We start from the raw sequence: 17,627 nt of genomic DNA, 5'->3' as shown, positions 1-17,627 counted from the left end.
ATGCTTGATACTACTGTGCCACTTGGTGAATTTCTTGATGAACAACTTGCTAGGGTTAGAGAGAATGAAATTATTGAAACAGATTATATTGAAGATAGTGATGATGAAGACTCTCTCCTTAGTAAATATGAATCGCCTGTTATTCCTGAGGGTTATGTTTTTGAAAAAGAAGTTGCTTTAGCTATTTTAGCTTGCAAAGATAGATACGAGCTCAAGAGGTTATTAGCTAAAGGGAAGCAGCAATCTCTTAATGCTAGAATGAAACCTGACCCTGCTTTTTCTACTTCACCTATCTGTGTTACTGATAAGGATTATGAATTCTCTGTTGATCCGGATATAATTACTTTGGTTGAATCTGATCCTTTTCATGGCTACGAATCTGAAACTGTTGTGGCACATCTTACTAAATTAAATGATATAGCCACCCTGTTCACTAATGATGAGAAATCTTGCTACCTTTATATCCTTAAAATATTTCCGTTCTCATTAAAGGGTGATGCTAAGATATGGTTTAATTCCCTTGATCCTGGTTGTGTGCGTAGTCCCCAGGATATGATTTATTACTTCTCTGCTAAATATTTCCCTGCTCATAAGAAACAAGCTGATTTAAGGGAAATATATAATTTTGTGCAAATTACAGAAGAGAGTCTCCCACAAGCTTGGGGGAGGCTTCTCCAATTACTTAATGCTTTGCCTGATCATCCTCTTAAGAAAAATGAAATACTTGATATCTTTTATAATGGACTAACCGATGCTTCCAGAGATTACCTGGATAGTTGTCCTGGTTCTGTTTTCAGGGAAAAACACCGGATGAAGCTGAAATTCTATTGAATAATATCTTAACAAATGAAAATAATTGGACACTTCCCTAGCCAGCTCCTGAGCCAATAACTGAGCCAATTCGTAAACCAACTCCGAAGAAGAGAGGTGTTCTATTTCTCAGTCCTGAAGATATGCAAGAGGCAAAGAAATCTATGAAAGAAAAAGGTATTAAAGCTGAAGATGTAAATAATTTACCTCCTATTGAAGAAATACATGGTCTTAATCTACCGCCTGTTGAAGAAACATATGCTCTTAATCCATTACCTATTAAAGAAACTGATGGTCTTGATAACCCGACACAGGTAGTAAAGGTAAATTCTCTCTATAGATTTGATGAGGGTGATATTCCTCACTATAAGTCTGCTAGACAATGCTTAGAAGAGTTTGATAATTTTATTGTCAAACAAGAAAACTTCAATGCTTATTTTGGTAGACAATTTAAATATAATTCCGATACGCTTGAGCACTTGGGTGATTATATGTCTAGAGTTAAAGGTGAACTTAAACTCATTACTTAACATGCTTCTATGGTTACCACTCAAGTAGAACAAGCACTTAAAGCTCAAAATGATTTGCTCAATGAATTGAATAGTAAGAATAATAATTATGCTGTTAGAGTGGCTACTAGAACTGGTAAGATGACTCAGGAACCTTTGTATCCTGAAGGCCACCCTAAGAGAATTGAGCAAGATTCTTAGAGAAATAATATTGATGCCCCTAGTCCTTCTAAAAATAAGAAAAAGAAAAATGATAGGACTTTACATGCTTCTAGTGAACCTATTGCTGAACCACCTAAGAATCCAAATGATATCTCTATTTCTGATGCTAAAACACAATCTGGTAATGAACATGAACCTAGCGATAATGTTAATGATAATGTTCATGATGATGCTCAACCTAGTAATGATAATGATGTGGAAATTGAACCTGCTGTTGATCTTGATAACCCACAATCAAAGAATCAATGTTATGATAAGAGAGACTTTGTTGCTAGGTAACACGGTAAAGAAAGAGAACCATGGGTTCAGAAACCCATGCCTTTTCCTCCCAAACCATCCAAGAAAAAGGATGATGAGGATTTTGAGCGCTTTGCTGAAATGATTAGACCTATCTTTTTGCGTATGCGATTAACTGATATGCTCAAAATGAATCCTTATGCTAAGTATATGAAAGACATTGTCACAAATAAAAGAAAGATACCGGAAGCTGAAATTTCCACCATGCTTGCTAATTATACTTTTAAGGGTGGAATACCAAAGAAACTTGGAGATCCAGGAGTACCCACTATACCATGCTCCATTAAAAGAAACTATGTTAAAACTGCTTTATGTGATCTTGGAGCCGGTGTTAGTGTTATGCCTCTCTCTTTATATCGTAGACTTGATTTGAATAAGTTGACACCTACTGAAATATCTTTGTAAATGGCCGATAAATCAACTGCTATACCTGTCGGCATTTGTGAGGATGTCCCTGTTGTGGTTGCAAACGTCACTATTTTAACGGACTTTGTTATTCTTGATATTCCCGAGGACGATAGTATGTCTATTATTCTTGGAAGACCTTTTTTGAATACTGCAGGGGCTGTTATTGATTGCAACAAAGGCAATGTCACTTTTCATGTTAATGGTAACACTACTAGGAAAAGGGCTATAGATGATATGGCCACTAATGGCGCACCAGACATGTCGTGCGCCACTACTATATAGTAATGGCGCACCATGTGTCGGTGCGCCATTAGTGTCCAAATATTAATCGCGCACCACATCCACGGTGCGCCATTAGTAACAATTTTTTTTTCATTTTTTTTTCAAAACTAGTAATGGAGCACGAGTGGATAGTGTGCCATTACTAGTTTCACTAGTAATGGCGCACCACATCCACGGTGCGCCACTAGTAATTTTTTCAATTTTTTTTTTCAAAACTAGCAATGGCGCACCAGTGGATAGTGCGCCAGTACTAGTTAAACTAGTACTGGCGCACCACATCCACAGTGCGTCAATAGTAATTTTTTTCAATTTTTTATATTTTTTTTCAAAACTAGTAATGGCGCACCGTGTGTGTGGTGCGCCATTACTAGTCGCCATTACTAACTTGGCCCAAAAATTCCACCGAATGCACCCACCCCCCCCCCGCGTGGACCGCCTTTTTAGTTAAAAAATAAAAGAAAATGATGGAAATGTCAAAAAAATAAAAGAAAATAAGTTTCTCATGTGATATGTGGTCTACTTGTTGGGAAAATTTACAAATATGAATTTCGACTTTATTTACAAAATCTCTCTAGAATTTGTAAAATGGGCATAACTTTTGCATACGAACTCGGATTAAAAAGTTTTTTATATGAAAAATCATCTACTCAAAAAGTTACATCCGAATTTAACTGGGGAACCCTGTTAAACATTTTCAAAATCCCCAAAAACCTAACAGGAAAAAAGTTACGGGGCTTCCACTAGTAACAGAAAAAAAATTCGTTCCGAAAAAAAATTGAATTTTTTTCAAAATATGATACGTAATATGACCGGGAAGTTTGAAATATTTTTTCAAAATTTCATCATACTCATGAACATGAACAAAGTCCTAGACATCAACAAGGTTTAATAGGATTGATATGATACATATATCAACAAGTGCCTGTGAAGTGAGCTGGTGCTGGGGTTGGATAGAACTGCGAAGTTAAGCGTGCTCGGCTGGAGTAGTGTGAGGATGGGTGACCTTCTGGGAAGTTTGACCACAGAGTGTGATTTGACTTGAGATTAAGCATATTGACCCGAGATTAAGCCATAGTGACCCAAGATTAAGAAAACAAAAATTAAAAAAATTTAAAAAAATTCTGAAAAAATAAAAAAAATTGTTACTAATGGCACACTTCTATGTGGTGCGCCATTAGTATGCGAGATACTAATGGCGCACCTGTGGTGCGCCATTAGTATACCAGATACTAATGGCACACCAGTGGTGCGCCATTAGTATTTAATACTAGTGGCGTGGGACTAGTGGCGCACCAGTAGTGCGCCATTAGTAGGCAAAACTGGTGCGCCACTAGTAGGCCTTTTCCTAGTAGTGTAATGAGCATACGGTACACTTTCCGAGGAAACAACCTCAAGTTCATAGTATCAATTCTATTGGAAAAATTCCATCGATTATTTTTGGAGATTTTGAATTTCGTCTTCCTACCGTCAAGAAGAAATATGATATTCTTATTATTGGGGATGTGCATATCCCCGTTGAGGTAACATAGTGTTATTCAAAATTTCTCCGGTTCCATGTTATTCGGAATGAGTTCGTTAACAAGACTTGATCAACCTTGTTAGTGGATTCCTTTTGATGAGCATGAGATGGATGAAACTAGAAGGCACAACCTTCTGTACCCTCTTTCTACTTTCTGTTATTTAGTTGAAATAAAGTAAAAATAGTATTTTTCTGTCTGTTTTCTGATTTATCCGTGCAATATAAAAATACCCCAAAAATAAAAGTTCTCCAAATGCCCTGAAAATGGAATATGATTTTTTCTGGAATATTTGAGAATACCTGGCACTGAGAACACAGCAGGAGGGACAAGCACCTGGCCACAAGGGTGGAGGGCGCGCCCCCTGCGTCATGGGCCCATGGTGGCTCCCCTCCACTTATTCCTGCACCCACACACTTCTTCCTCCCAAAAAAATCACCATCCAGCTCAAGCACGAGTTCTAGCTTATTTTGCTGCGATTTTCGATCTCCTTGCTCAAAGCACCTCTCACAAAACTATTTGGGGGATTGTTCCTTGGTATGTGACTCCTCCATTGGTCCAATTAGTTTTTGTTCTAGTGCTCTATTCATTGCAAATTTGTGCTGCCTAGGTGACCATGTTCTTGAGCTTGCATGTCAAATTTATATGGTTCCAAGTAGTTCTAATGCATGATATAGGCTCTAGGCACTTGTAGGGGTAGTTGCTATCAATTTTATTGAGCTTGGTTCACTTTTGTTTGAAGTTACAAAAATTTCAGAAATTTTTCAGAGGAAGAAATATGCTTAAGAAAATGTACCAAGGTGGTTCTTCAAGGAAGCAAGGACCCAGGCTTGCAATGCGTGATGCTGATGATGAGCCACCAAGGGACGCTCCAGTGCGGCCCTATGAATGGCCTTCAGAAAATTTTATGGATCGAGCGGGAATCAAGGAAGAATTTAACGCATATTTGCGTAACGCTGATCTTGTGAGCTTCGAGGCAGAAAAATGCCGCCAGTACCACTATCTCACTAGTTCCTTTGTGAGGAGGTTTGAATTTTCATCTTCACGTAATTCTCCAACTATCCTGTTTGATCTTTATGAAAAATCTTATACCATGGACTTAGAGGATTTTACCACTGCTTGCAAACTTCCGCAATGGGGTAGTGCTAGTGAACCCCGCAAATCTGAATTTAGAATTTTTCTTTCTAGTATAACTGTGGGGGAATCTAGAGATATAGCACAAGCTACCATAGGGAGCATTCATTTTCATGCTATACATTATTTTGCTCTCTTCATAGGTAGGTGCATAACTGGTAAAGATGAAGCATGTCATATGTGTATTCCTGACCTCAGTATTCTTAGGAGTGCTGTGTTAGGAGACCAATCTTATAATTTGGGAGCCATTGTTGCACGTAGGTTGCATAATAATAGATATAATGGAGATTTCTTTGGTGGAATTTATGCAACCCGTTTAGCTGATTCTCTTGGTGTAACCATACGTAATGATGATATTGAATTGCCTCCTACTTACCTAGACTGTAATGCTATGGTTCACCACCAGTTTGTTGAGAGGAATGAATCACCTCTCCAGTATCACTTAATCTTTGACAGACGTCGTGCTGTCCGTATTACTCTCCCTGCTTCTGCCTTCTTTGATTATCAGGCAAAAGGAAGATACGTTATTACTAGAGAGGAGGCAGATGAGTACGAGAGGAGGGCGGAGGCAGCTCGCCGCCACGCTGCAGCTCAGGAGGCAATAATTGCCGCATCTCAGTACGACCCCGGCTACAACTACGGATATCCGCGAGGCCACCCGTGGCAATGAACCAACTTAGGCCAAAAGCCTAAGGTTGGGGGAGTACATATTTCCCACCGACATTACATTTATGTTCACACACTCATTGCTAGATGTCGATGCTCATAATCCATGCTAGTTTATTTTATTTTTCTTGCTTTCTTCTTGTGTGTTTGATAAACCTTAAGAAAAACAAAAAAATTAGTAGTAGCTTTTAGTTAGTTTACTTTTCTTGCTGTAGTAGTAGTAATTAAAAAAAAGGGGAGAAAAACCTAAAAAGATTTTCCATTCTTCTTTTGCTTGTCAGGAGCTTTCCCGTGTAAATAGTTTTATTTCTTTTCTTTTCTTTGGGGGTCGATAGGAGAAGACCATGATTAAATTGTTGAAGTGGCTCTTATATGCATTATTGTTGATTTAACCAAGAGCCCATATTGCCTTGTCTTCTCTTGTTTATTGAATGCTCGCAGATTCCAGCTTAGTCCAATGCACGTGCACTCTTATTATTTTCACATCGTTTGGTCGTGCAAGTGAAAGGCAATGATGACGATATATGATGGACTGACTAAGATGAGAAAAGCTGGTATGAACTCGACCTCTCTTGTTTTTGTAAATATGATTAGTTCATCGTTCCTGATTCAGCCTATGATGAATAAACATGTTTGCAATGACAATTAGAGATCATAGTTGCTTGTGCCATGCTTGATTAGCTATGAGTTATAATTGTTTACCTTGCGTGCCAACATGCTATTAAAATGGTTGTGATGTGGTATAGTGGGGTGGTATCCTCCTTTGAATGATTTAAGTGACTCGACTTGGCACATGTTCACACATGTAGTTGAAACAAAATCAACATAGCCTTCACGATATTTATGTTCATGGTGGATTATATCCTACTCATGCTTGTACTCAATGTCTATTAATTTTAATGCATGTTCATGACTGTTGTCGCTCTCTAGTTGGTCGCTTCCCAGTCTTTTGCTAGCCTTCACTTGTACTAAGCGGGAATACTACTTGTATATCCAATCCCTTAAACCCCAAAGTTATTCCATATGAGTCCACTATACCTTCTTATATGCGGTATCTACCTGCCGTTCCAAGTAAATTTGTATGTGCCAAACTCTAAACCTTCAAATGAAATTCTGTTTTGTATGCTCGAATAGCTCATGTATCAACTAGGGCTGTCCGTATCTTCCATGCTAGGCGGGTTATTCTCAAGAGGATTGGACTCCGCTCCTCACTCACGAGAAAATGACTGGTCACCGGGATGCCCAGTCCCATGCTTTATGCAAACTAAATCAAAATAATTGCAAACAAAACTCCCCCTGGGACTGTTGCTTGTTGGAGGCACTCGTTGTTTCGAGCAAGCCATGGATTGATGCTTGTTGGTGGAGGGGGAGTATAAAATTTACCATTCTGTTTGGGAACCGCCTATAATGTGTGTAGCATGGAAGATATCACCATCTCTTGGTTGTTATGTTGACAATGAAAGTATGCCGCTCAAAATATTATTTATCTCTATTTCAAAACCGAGCTCTGGCACCTCTACAAATCCCTGCTTCCCTCTGCGAAGGGCCTATCTATTTACTTTTATATTGAGTCATCACCCTCTTATTAAAAAGCACTAGCTGGAGAGCACAGCTGTCATTTGCATCCATTACTATTAATTTATATTGGGTATGACTATGACTGGATCTCTTTTACCATGAATTATAATGTCTAGTCAGTCCTTGATCTTTAAAGGTGCTCTGCATTTATGTTTTGCGGTCTTAGAAAGTGCTAGCGAGATACCATCTTGTTATATCATATTATGATTGTTTTGAGAAAGTGTTGTCATCCGAGATTTTTTATTATGGCTCGCTAGTTGATTATGCCATTGACATGAGTAAACATGAGACCTAAGAGTTATTGTGAATGTGGTTAGTTATAATCTTTGCTGAAAACATGAATGCTGGCTTTACATATTTACAACAACAAGAGCAAACAGAGTTTGTAAAAGTTTTTCTTTATTACTTTCAGTTTATCAACTGATATGCTTGAGGACAAGCAAAGGATTAAGCTTGGGGGAGTTGATACGTCTCCGTCGTATCTACTTTTCCAAACACTTTTGCCCTTGTTTTGGACTCTAACTTGCATGATTTTAATGGAACTAACCTGGACTGACGCTGTTTTCAGCAGACTTTCCATGGTGTTATTTATGTGCAGAAACAAAAGTTCTCGGAATGACCTGAAGCTCCACGGAACATCTATTTGGAAAATAAGAAAAATACTAGAAGAAAAATCCATGTCAGGGGGCCCACACCCTATCCACGAGGGTGGGGGCGCGCCCCCTACCTCGTGGGCCCCCTGACGCTCCACCGACCTCAACTCCAACTCCATATATTCACTTTCAGGGAGAAAAAAATCACAGAGAAGGATTCATCGCGTTTTACGATACGGAGAAGCCACCAATCCCTAAAACCTCTCGGAAGGGCTGATCTAGAGTCCGTTCGGGGCTCCGGAGAGGGGGATTCGTCGCCATCGTCATCATCAACCATCCTCCATCACCAATTTCATGATGCTCACCACCGTGCGTGAGTAATTCCATCGTAGGGTTGCTGGACGGTGATGGGTTGGATGAGATCTATCATGTAATTGAGTTAGTTTTGTTAGGGTTTGATCCCTAGTATCCATTATGTTCTGAGATTGATGTTGCTATGACTTTGCTATGCTTAATGCTTGTCACTAGGGCCCGAGTGCCATGATTTCAGATCTGAACCTATTATGTTTTCATGAATATATGTGAGTTCTTGATCCTATCTTGCAAGTCTATAGTCACCTACTATGTGTTATGATCCGGCAACCCCGAAGTGACGATAATCGGGACCACTCCCGGTGATGACCATAGTTTGAGGAGTTCATGTATTCACTATGTGCTAATGCTTTGTTCCGGTACTCTATTAAAAGGAGGCCTTAATATCACTTAGTTTCCATTAGGACCCCGCTGCCACGGGAGGGTAGGACAAAAGATGTCATGCAAGTTCTTTTCCATAAGCACGTATGACTATATTCAGAATACATGCCTACATTACATTGATGAATTGGAGCTAGTTTTGTGTCACCCTATGTTATGATTGTTACATGATTAACCGCATCCGGCATAATTCTCCATCACCGATCCAATGCCTACGAGCTTTTCATATATTGTTCTTCGCTTATTTACTTTGTCGTTGCTACTGTTACAATCAGTACAAAACACCAAAAATATTACTTTGCTACTAAACACTTTGCTGCAGATACTAACTTATCCAGGTGTGGCTGAATTGACAACTCAACTGCTAATACTTGAGAATATTCTTTGGCTCCCCTTGTGTCGAATCAATAAATTTGGATTGAATACTCTACCCTCGAAAACTGTTGCGAGCCCCTATACTTGTGGGTTATCACTCTTACACCATACTCCCTCTGTCCGGATTACATGTTGCCGAAATGGATAAAAAAGGATGTATCTAGAACTGAAATGCGCCTAGACCCATCCATTTTTTCCGGATGGGGGCAATACATGTCAATATGTCATGCCTTTCTATTCTTCAGTACCTATTCCATCTCTCTGCTGTAGCATGTTTTGTAATTGAAGCACCATTCTTCTATACAAGGCATGCAAGGGGAAGACGACTATGTTAGAATCTGAAGGATTACAAACCTGGTCTTTGCAAAAGAGCCAAATGCCAGGAGATAATAAACCAACTCCAGTTTTTATAGATACTGCTCCAACACAGAGAAACCCAACTCCTACTGATAATAAGCAGATTCCAGTGGCCAAAGAACAAGTCCGCTCCAGTCCAGCAAAAATATGTCAACTCCATTCTAAGAAGCGTGTGCGTATCCTTGCATCATGAAATTTTATAGCATGCTGATCATATTTTCTACATGTTTCTTACCCATCTCTCTTTTAGAAAATAAGCTTAACAGATAGAAGAATTTCTGCATTGGTATCGTCTGTGAGGAAAGATTCTTGCAGGAATTCTCTGTACTCCAATGCAGATGTAAGCACCTGTTGTATATCACTATATTTTTACATCAGCATGTATTTTGTTAATCGGCGTGAATCCAACCTTTATCTGATCTAAATTTAGTTGTAGCAAAATGTATGATTAAAGGCCACAATGTTGATTTTTGTAAGGAAAACTGCCTGGTAGTTTTGCATCCTGAGCTGCATGAGTGTACTATCTCATATCAGTGGGTTTGATTACTTTGGTTCTACAGTGGGTTTTCAGTGTTTTTTACTGTGTTGTCCTGTCGTATCCCTAGCTCTTACATCATACTCCCTCCGTCCGGATTACATGTTGCAGAAATGGATAAAACTGGATGTATCTAGAACTGAAATACGCCTAGACCCATCCATTAATTCCAGATGGAGGGAATACATGTCCAATGTCATGCCTTTCTATTCTTCAGTACCTATTCCATCTCTGTTGTAGCATGTTTTATAATTGAAGCACCATTCTTCTATATAAGGCATGCAAGGGGAAGACGGCTATGTTAGAATCTGAAGGGTTACAAACTAGGTCTTTGCAAAAGATCCAAAAGCCAGGAGATAATAAACCAACTCCATTTTTCATAGATACCGCTCCAGCACAGAGAAACCCAACTCCCACTGATAATAAGCAGATTCCAGTGGCCAAAGAACTAGTCCGCTCCAGTCCAGCAAAAGAATGTCAACTCCATTCTAAGAAGCGTGTGCGGATCCTCGCATCATGAAATTTTATAGCATTCTGAACATATTTTCTACATGTTTCTTACTCATCTCTCTTTTAGAAAATAAGGTTAAATGATAGAAGATTTCCTTCATTGGCATTGTATTCGAGGAAAATATCTTGCGGACATTCTCTGTGCTCCAATGCTGATGTAAATACCTGTTGTATATCACTATATTTTTACATCAACATGTATTTTGTTAATCGGCGTGAATCCAACCTTTGTCTGATCTAAAATTAGTTGTAGCAAAATGTTAAAGGCGCCAATGTTGATTTTTGTAAAGACAACTGCCTGGTAGTTTTGCATACTGAGTTGCATGAGTGTACTATCTCATATGATGCACATTACTGAATTGTAGTGCTGCTCTGGTTTCCCATTCATTCATTGTGTCAATGTTGCTTTCGTATTACCTTACCTAGCTGATGATAGCTATGCCATATTGTTTTAATTTGGTGTTGGCTAGTTGCCCAAACGTTCGTTGTGCCAATGTTGCTTTCCTATTATCTAACTTGGCAAATGATAGCAATGCTAGTGTCTTAATCTGGTGCAGGCTGCTGAAGATAAGAAGACAAACTCTGAAAACAGCAAGGCAACCCCATTGTTTCTTTCCAATAAATCTAGGCCAGGTAATATGCCAATAACTTATGATTAATCTGTTTGGTTCCCCTCCTAATTTATGTTATGATGAAGTGGTGGAGACACTCTCCACTATCAATAATACAAGCCTGCCAAAATCGCCATCTGAATCTGTTCAGTATCCTCTGTCTCGAATGCAACGGAAAAAATGTATGTTTGTGAACCAATTAATGGCTGAAGGAATGATGGAAATGGTGGAGGAATCAGAGGTGCAGAGTCGTGCGACACAACAACTAATCAATGTTTTCAGAGACAGTGTAGCAAAGCAGCAAGAACTTGCCCACATGCTTATGGGCGTCATCCGTGCTAAGGTTGCAGATTGTGACGTTGTAGATCGTTAGGTTCTGTTCATTTATTTGCACTGGCATCAATCTTTGATTGCCGAGTGGATGTAATATCCTGTAATATATGCTGGATGTGCAACGTTTTTCCCTATATGTCGTACCTTTGCTTGATCGGTTTTGGTCCTGTGCATAATTGCTCGTCGTAATGGGCTCAAATTATCTAATTTGGCCTAAAGACATGTACGAACTTTAGTGCGCCCATTAAGTTAATGGGCCGTTACCAGGCCGAAAGTTAATGGTCGGCCCTCTTAACTCACTGGTCGTTAACAGGCTGACATCGAAGCGGGCAACATGTGGGCCCAATTGATTTCACGGGCCGTTACTAAGTTCGGGCTACATGTGGCCCAACTATACTATGGGCCTTTAGCAGGCCAAAAGAGACAGCGGGCTTGTACTGGACCATGAAGAGCATGGGCCACTAAGATGCCGAAAGTCAGGTCGTATTGTAAATGGCCCAACTGTGTTGTGGGCCTTTAGTAGGCCGAAAGAGAAACCGGGCTGGTATTGGACCATGAAGGGCATGGGCCGTTCAAATGCCAAAACTCAGGTCTGACTAGAAATGGCCGAACTCATTTATGGTCCGTTAACAGGCTGAAAGGCACACAGGGCCGGGAATTGGCCCAACACTTAAATGGGTCGCTAAAAGGCCAAAACTCAGGTCCGACTACAAATGGCCCAACAGATATATGGGCCGTCACCAGGCTGAAAGACATACCAGGCCGGAAATTGGCCCAACACTTAAATGGGTCGCTAAAAGGCCGAAACTCAGGTCCGACTACAAATGGCCCAACTGATTTATGGGCCGTCAACAGGCTAAAAGACACACCGAGCCGGAAATTAGCCCAATATTTAAATGGGTCGCTAAAAGGCCGAAAGATGTACATCGTGAAAATTGGCCCATCCACTGAATGGGCCGTTAACAGGCTGAAATCTCATCGGGCCGATATTGAGCCCAAATATATAGCGGGCTGTTAACGGGCTCGAACTGACGATGGGCTGCAATGGTGTCAAATCTTTAACGGGTCGTTGACGGGTTGAATTGGCACTTCTCATATGGGCCGTGGGCTTAAATGGACCTGACACAAGTAGGCCTTATATGGGCCGGCCTGCTATTTTTTACTGGGCCGGCCTTTTTCACCGGAATGGGCCACTGTTGGGCCGTGCCACGTGTCGACCTATCATAGGCGCCTCCTGTCCAATGAGTGGATGACATATGTCCCAACGGTGAGGCAACACATGTTTCCTCTGGGCTGTTAACGGGTTATTGGATCCAAAACCAGACCCAATAGCTTAACGGCGTTCCGTTACGATGGATGCCACGTGTCGGTCACCCTTGACGAAAGCACTTCTGTGACACGCGATTTATCGTCATGGAAGTGGACACTTCCGTGATGATAATTTTGGTAAAGTCATGGAACACTTCTACGATAGCACAGGTATGACTATCTTGATTCTGTCATAAATTTGTCATGGATGTACATGCATGACAGAAAACGTGACCTACTGTGACAAACACGTATCATCACGGAAGTGTATTTTTTTTGTAGTGGAGCTTCTTCCGCACGCTCATCACGTAGGGTCTTCCACTCGGCCTCCAGCACCCGGCAGTGACCCTGGGCGGCCTCGACATCCTTCAGCGCTGCCTCGCGAGCAGCTGCTGCCTGGGCGGCAGCCTGCTTCTCCCCCTCAGAGGTCGGCGCAGCCTGGCTCAGCTCTGCCGGAACGGACACGTCAGAATGAAGCCAGCCAGAGACCAGCTCCAGGCGCCCAGCTACCAGGTGGGGTTCGGCGCCCTGAAGATCTTCTCGCAGCCGGGTCATCTCTCAAAGGGCACGCTCCAAGATGTTAGGGGAGGCGGAAGGACCTGGAACCAGTGGCAGAGCAGGAGGAGGAAGAGGCGACGACGTCACCATGGCCTGGGAGACTGGAGGCTCCTGAGCTTTGGGGACCTCAGCAGCCACGCCGGACATCAGCGCCTCCGGAGCCAGCGGGGCCACGGGGGCTGACTCCTCACGAGGATGCCCTCCCGGGGCTCGCGAGGACGACCGGGCCGGGGAGGTGCGAGCGCCGTCGCTCCCCTTTCCCACAGAAGGAGGTGCGGCCGCCGCGGGCGGATCGGTCCCGGACGGTGTCACCGTATCCTCCTTCCTCTTCTTCGCCGCAAGCGGCGGCCTAGTCAATCAACGGTGAACGTCAAGAATTAGCAGCATAATCAAGAACAAGATGGAGCACGAACACTTACTGGTCCACCGCGGTGTAGTCCACCCTCCTCTTGCTAAGCTTGAAGCCCGAGAGCCTCACAGCCCGGAGCGCGGGCGCACGGGCTCCAGGAGCAGAAGAAGGAGCAGCAGATGGGCCGGAAGCGGCTCCAGGCGGCGTCTAAGCAGAAGCAGCATCTCGGGAGATCAGCGCCGACCTGCCCCTCGTCAGGATCACGGGCGGCTCCTCCTTCTCCTGGGGGACGTCGGCCTCGTCATAGTCAGGAAGGGTGTGGAGGATGTCGGCCTTGCTCAAGGGGGAGGTCTCCCCCATCCCCTCGTGGGTCGCATCCGAGTCGTGCTCCTCATCTTCCTCTTCTCCTTCCTCATTGAGGGAGTCGCCAGAAGACAGGTCCACCGGCACCGTCGCCTCCGGGACCACAAGGGGCACCGGCGGCACCAGGCTGCGCTCGTCGAAGGTGGGCATGGCGGCCGCGACCTGCGCCCCATCCTTGCGACGGAACAAGGGAACGATGGTGCTCGGGGGATACTCTTGGTTGTCCCCGACCAAGAGGCGGAGAGCTACAGCCAGCTCCTTGTCAGACAAGGCTCCCGGACTCAGGCGAAGCTTGTCTTCCTCGCCCCCAAGCGTCCACAAGGGGCGCAAGTGCGCCTGAAGCGGAGCCACCCGCAGCATCAGGAACTCCCTCAGGAGCATGGCCCCGTCAGCTTCGCCGACTTTGCGTTGCCCGGCTTCAGGTCGGCATTCATCTTCTCCAGCACCAACGTCGCCCAGTCATCAGTGAGCTTCGCGCGAGACCACCCCTTGTCAGACTGGGTCATCTCCGTCGGCAACCTCAAGCATGGGTGGACGCACTTGGCGTCCATCATGACCCACTTGCTCCTAAAGCTGTCGGCCTTCTTCCCAGCCTTCGAGATCGCGTTGGCCTTGCCGGCCGCGATGAAGTTGGCGCACCCCAAGGTACAACCATCGTTGATGCGGAGGAAGAAGAAGTGGCGTAGTAGAGCCACAGACTGCATCACGCCGACATACGCCTCACAGTAGAAAGTGAAGATCGACAAGAAAAGGATGGAGTTGGGATGGAGGTGAAGGGCCTGTAACCCGTAATGGCCGAGGATGGCGTAGAAGAAGTCGGAGAAAGGGGGAACCAGGCCCATGATGAAGCTCCTTGTAAAGAAGGGGCAGAAGGTACTATTCGAGGCCTCCGACTCGGCGGAGCCAGCCCGGAGCTCGGTTTTCCCCCTCTCGTTGCTCTCCCCCACCGTCAGCAGGCGCGTGGCGGCGAGGTTCTTCTCCAAGATGTTGGGCGCGTCCAGAGCCGGCTCATACCAAGCCGGCGATGAAGCGGCCTTGACCTTGCGAGGCTCCATTGGTCGAAAGCTCGGAAGGGGACTGAAATGGATCTGGAGATTTCGGAGGTGAGGAGCGAGAAAGGGGATCTGGAGCAAGGCGAAGGGAAGCAATGAAGGCAAGCGTTGCCGTGCCAGCCTTTTGTCAGTCGGGCAGTTGCCGAGGCAGCGTGGGGAAGCGGAGACGCCCACGCCCAATCAATCGCCACACGTCGACCAAGGCCGCGGGCTGTTGGGGCCCGCGGTGCTCCGCACTTGCCCTTTGGCTTCGCCTCGAAGCCAAGTCCGAACGCGCCTTGGGCCCGGGGGCTACTGTCGGCGTTCTTGGAACAGGGGTCCCCAGACTTGCCTACCTGCGGCCCACGGCGTGGCTCCACTCGTGGCCCAGTACGGCCCATCTTCACCAACAAACGCTCAAGACCGTCGCGAGGCGGATGACACAAGACCTCCTCAGGAGCAGCTTCACCAAGCTAGCTCGCGAGGGGCGGAGAGATCAAGGCAAGGCGAACCTCGTGAGGTTCCAATGACGTAATCCATGACGACCAAGACCAGGCGGGCGCCAGGCGGGCGCTAGCATGCACAGTGTTCTTGTTTCCTCTTTGGTGCTAAGGAGGCAAGCGCAGGCGAGGAGTACCGAGGCATCGGGCAAAGGTTTCCATATCGGTGCAACAAGACCGAGACCAGCAGGACGGCAGGACGGAGGTCACCGTGGAGCCCAAGACAGCGTCACCACCAGAGCCTTTGGTAGGCGAAGACTACCTTTAGCCAGGATAGCTTGTACTAGTTGTCCCCCTTCAAATTGGCCGTTGTGGCATCCCTTCCCACTCAATATGTGGGAAGAGTACCAGGCCTCTATAAATAGGACTAGCCACCACAGTAGGAGGCAACTCATCTTGGACTGGATCCACTCCATCCTCACATCCACCAAGCACAAGAACACCTCTCCTCAGGAGGCCGTTCTTCCCCTTGTACTGTTCATCCTCAGCCCAAGAGGCAATCCACCAGACCACACTAGAGTAGGGTATTACACCACAATGGTGGCCCGAACCAGTATAAATCTCATGTCTCTTGTGTCACGGGTTCGTCGAGCTAGGCTTTGAGATCGCGGTGAGGTTGAGGGCATGATTAGGTAGGGGAAATCTTCACGCGCACCCAAGTGTTCGAACCTCAAGTGTTTTGCCGGAACCCGAAATCTGACACTACTCCAGTGTGGTGCGGTGGATTGCCTCTCGAGATGAGGATGAACAGTACAAAGGAAGAACAGCCTCTTGAGTAGAGGTGCTATTGTGCTTGGTGAGTTTGGGTGGTCAAGGGTGATCTGAATGATCCTCCCCCTACTAAGGTGTTGGCTAGTCCTATTTATAGAGGCCTTGGTCCTCTTCCCAAATATTGAGCGGGAAGGGATGCCACAACGGCCAAATTCAAAGGGAGACAACTAGTACAAGCTATCCTGACTAAAGGTGGTCTTCGCCTGCCAAAGGCTCTGGTGGTGATGCCGTCTTGGCCTCCATGGTGACCTCCGTCCTGCCGTCCTGCTGGTCTTGGTCTTGTTGCACCGATATGGAAACCTTTGCGTGATGCCTCAGCACTCCTCACTTGCGCTTGCCTCTTTAGCACCAAAGAGGAAACGAGGAAACTGCGCGCGCTGGCGCCCACCTGGCGCCCGCCTGGCCCTGGTTGTTGTGGCTTACGTCACAGGAACCTCACGAAGTGCCCCTTGCCTTGATCTCTCTGCCCCTCGTGAGCCAGCCTGGCGAGGCCGCCCTCGAGGAGGTCTGGTGTCATCCGCCTCGCGAGGCTTGGCCCCTCGCGAGGGCCTTGAGTGTTTGCCGGTGAAGATGGGTCGTACAGGGCCGCTGGTGGAGCCACGCTGTGGGACGCAGGTAGGCAAGTCTGGGGACCCCCGTTCCCAAGACGCCGACAATAGCCCCCAGGCCCAAGGCGCCCTCGGACTTGGCTTCGCGTGAAGCCAAGGGGCAAGTGCGGAGGGCCGCGGGACCCAACAGCTCGCGACCTCGTTTGACGCTTGGCGATTGATTGAACGTGGGCGGCCCCGCTTCCCCACGCAGCCTTGATATCCGCGTGGCTAGGCGGCCACGGTGTCCTACATATTTATTTCCCCCTTGCTGGCGATGCACTCCCCCAACTTCTCCGCTTCCTCGAAATTCAGCTTCTTCTCCCAATCCGACCCGAGCTCAACCCCCTCCATCGCCATGGCGCCGAACCGAGCGGAGAAGGGGAAGAAGGCCCTGTCCTCAGCCGGACCACCTCCGGCCATAGAGCCCGCCGTCGGTCGATCGCTGGTGCTCAACCAGGAGGCCATGGACAAGGTCCGCCCAGCGCTCGCCACCAGCTTCAACGAATGGGGAGGGACGGTGGCCTGGCCTGCGTCCCGAGCTTCTGTCAATAGGACAGCCACCGAGGTCCAATTCTTCATTGACGCCCTATGGGCCGGCTTGATTCCTCCCTTCTCCGCCTTCTTCAATGTCGTGCTTTCCCATTACCAGATCCACATGCTGCACCTA

The sequence above is a fragment of the Aegilops tauschii genome, chromosome 1 (assembly GCF_002575655.3).
Source record: "Aegilops tauschii subsp. strangulata cultivar AL8/78 chromosome 1, Aet v6.0, whole genome shotgun sequence".
Classification (NCBI taxonomy): domain Eukaryota; kingdom Viridiplantae; phylum Streptophyta; class Magnoliopsida; order Poales; family Poaceae; genus Aegilops; species Aegilops tauschii.
This window is presented reverse-complemented; position numbering follows the sequence as displayed.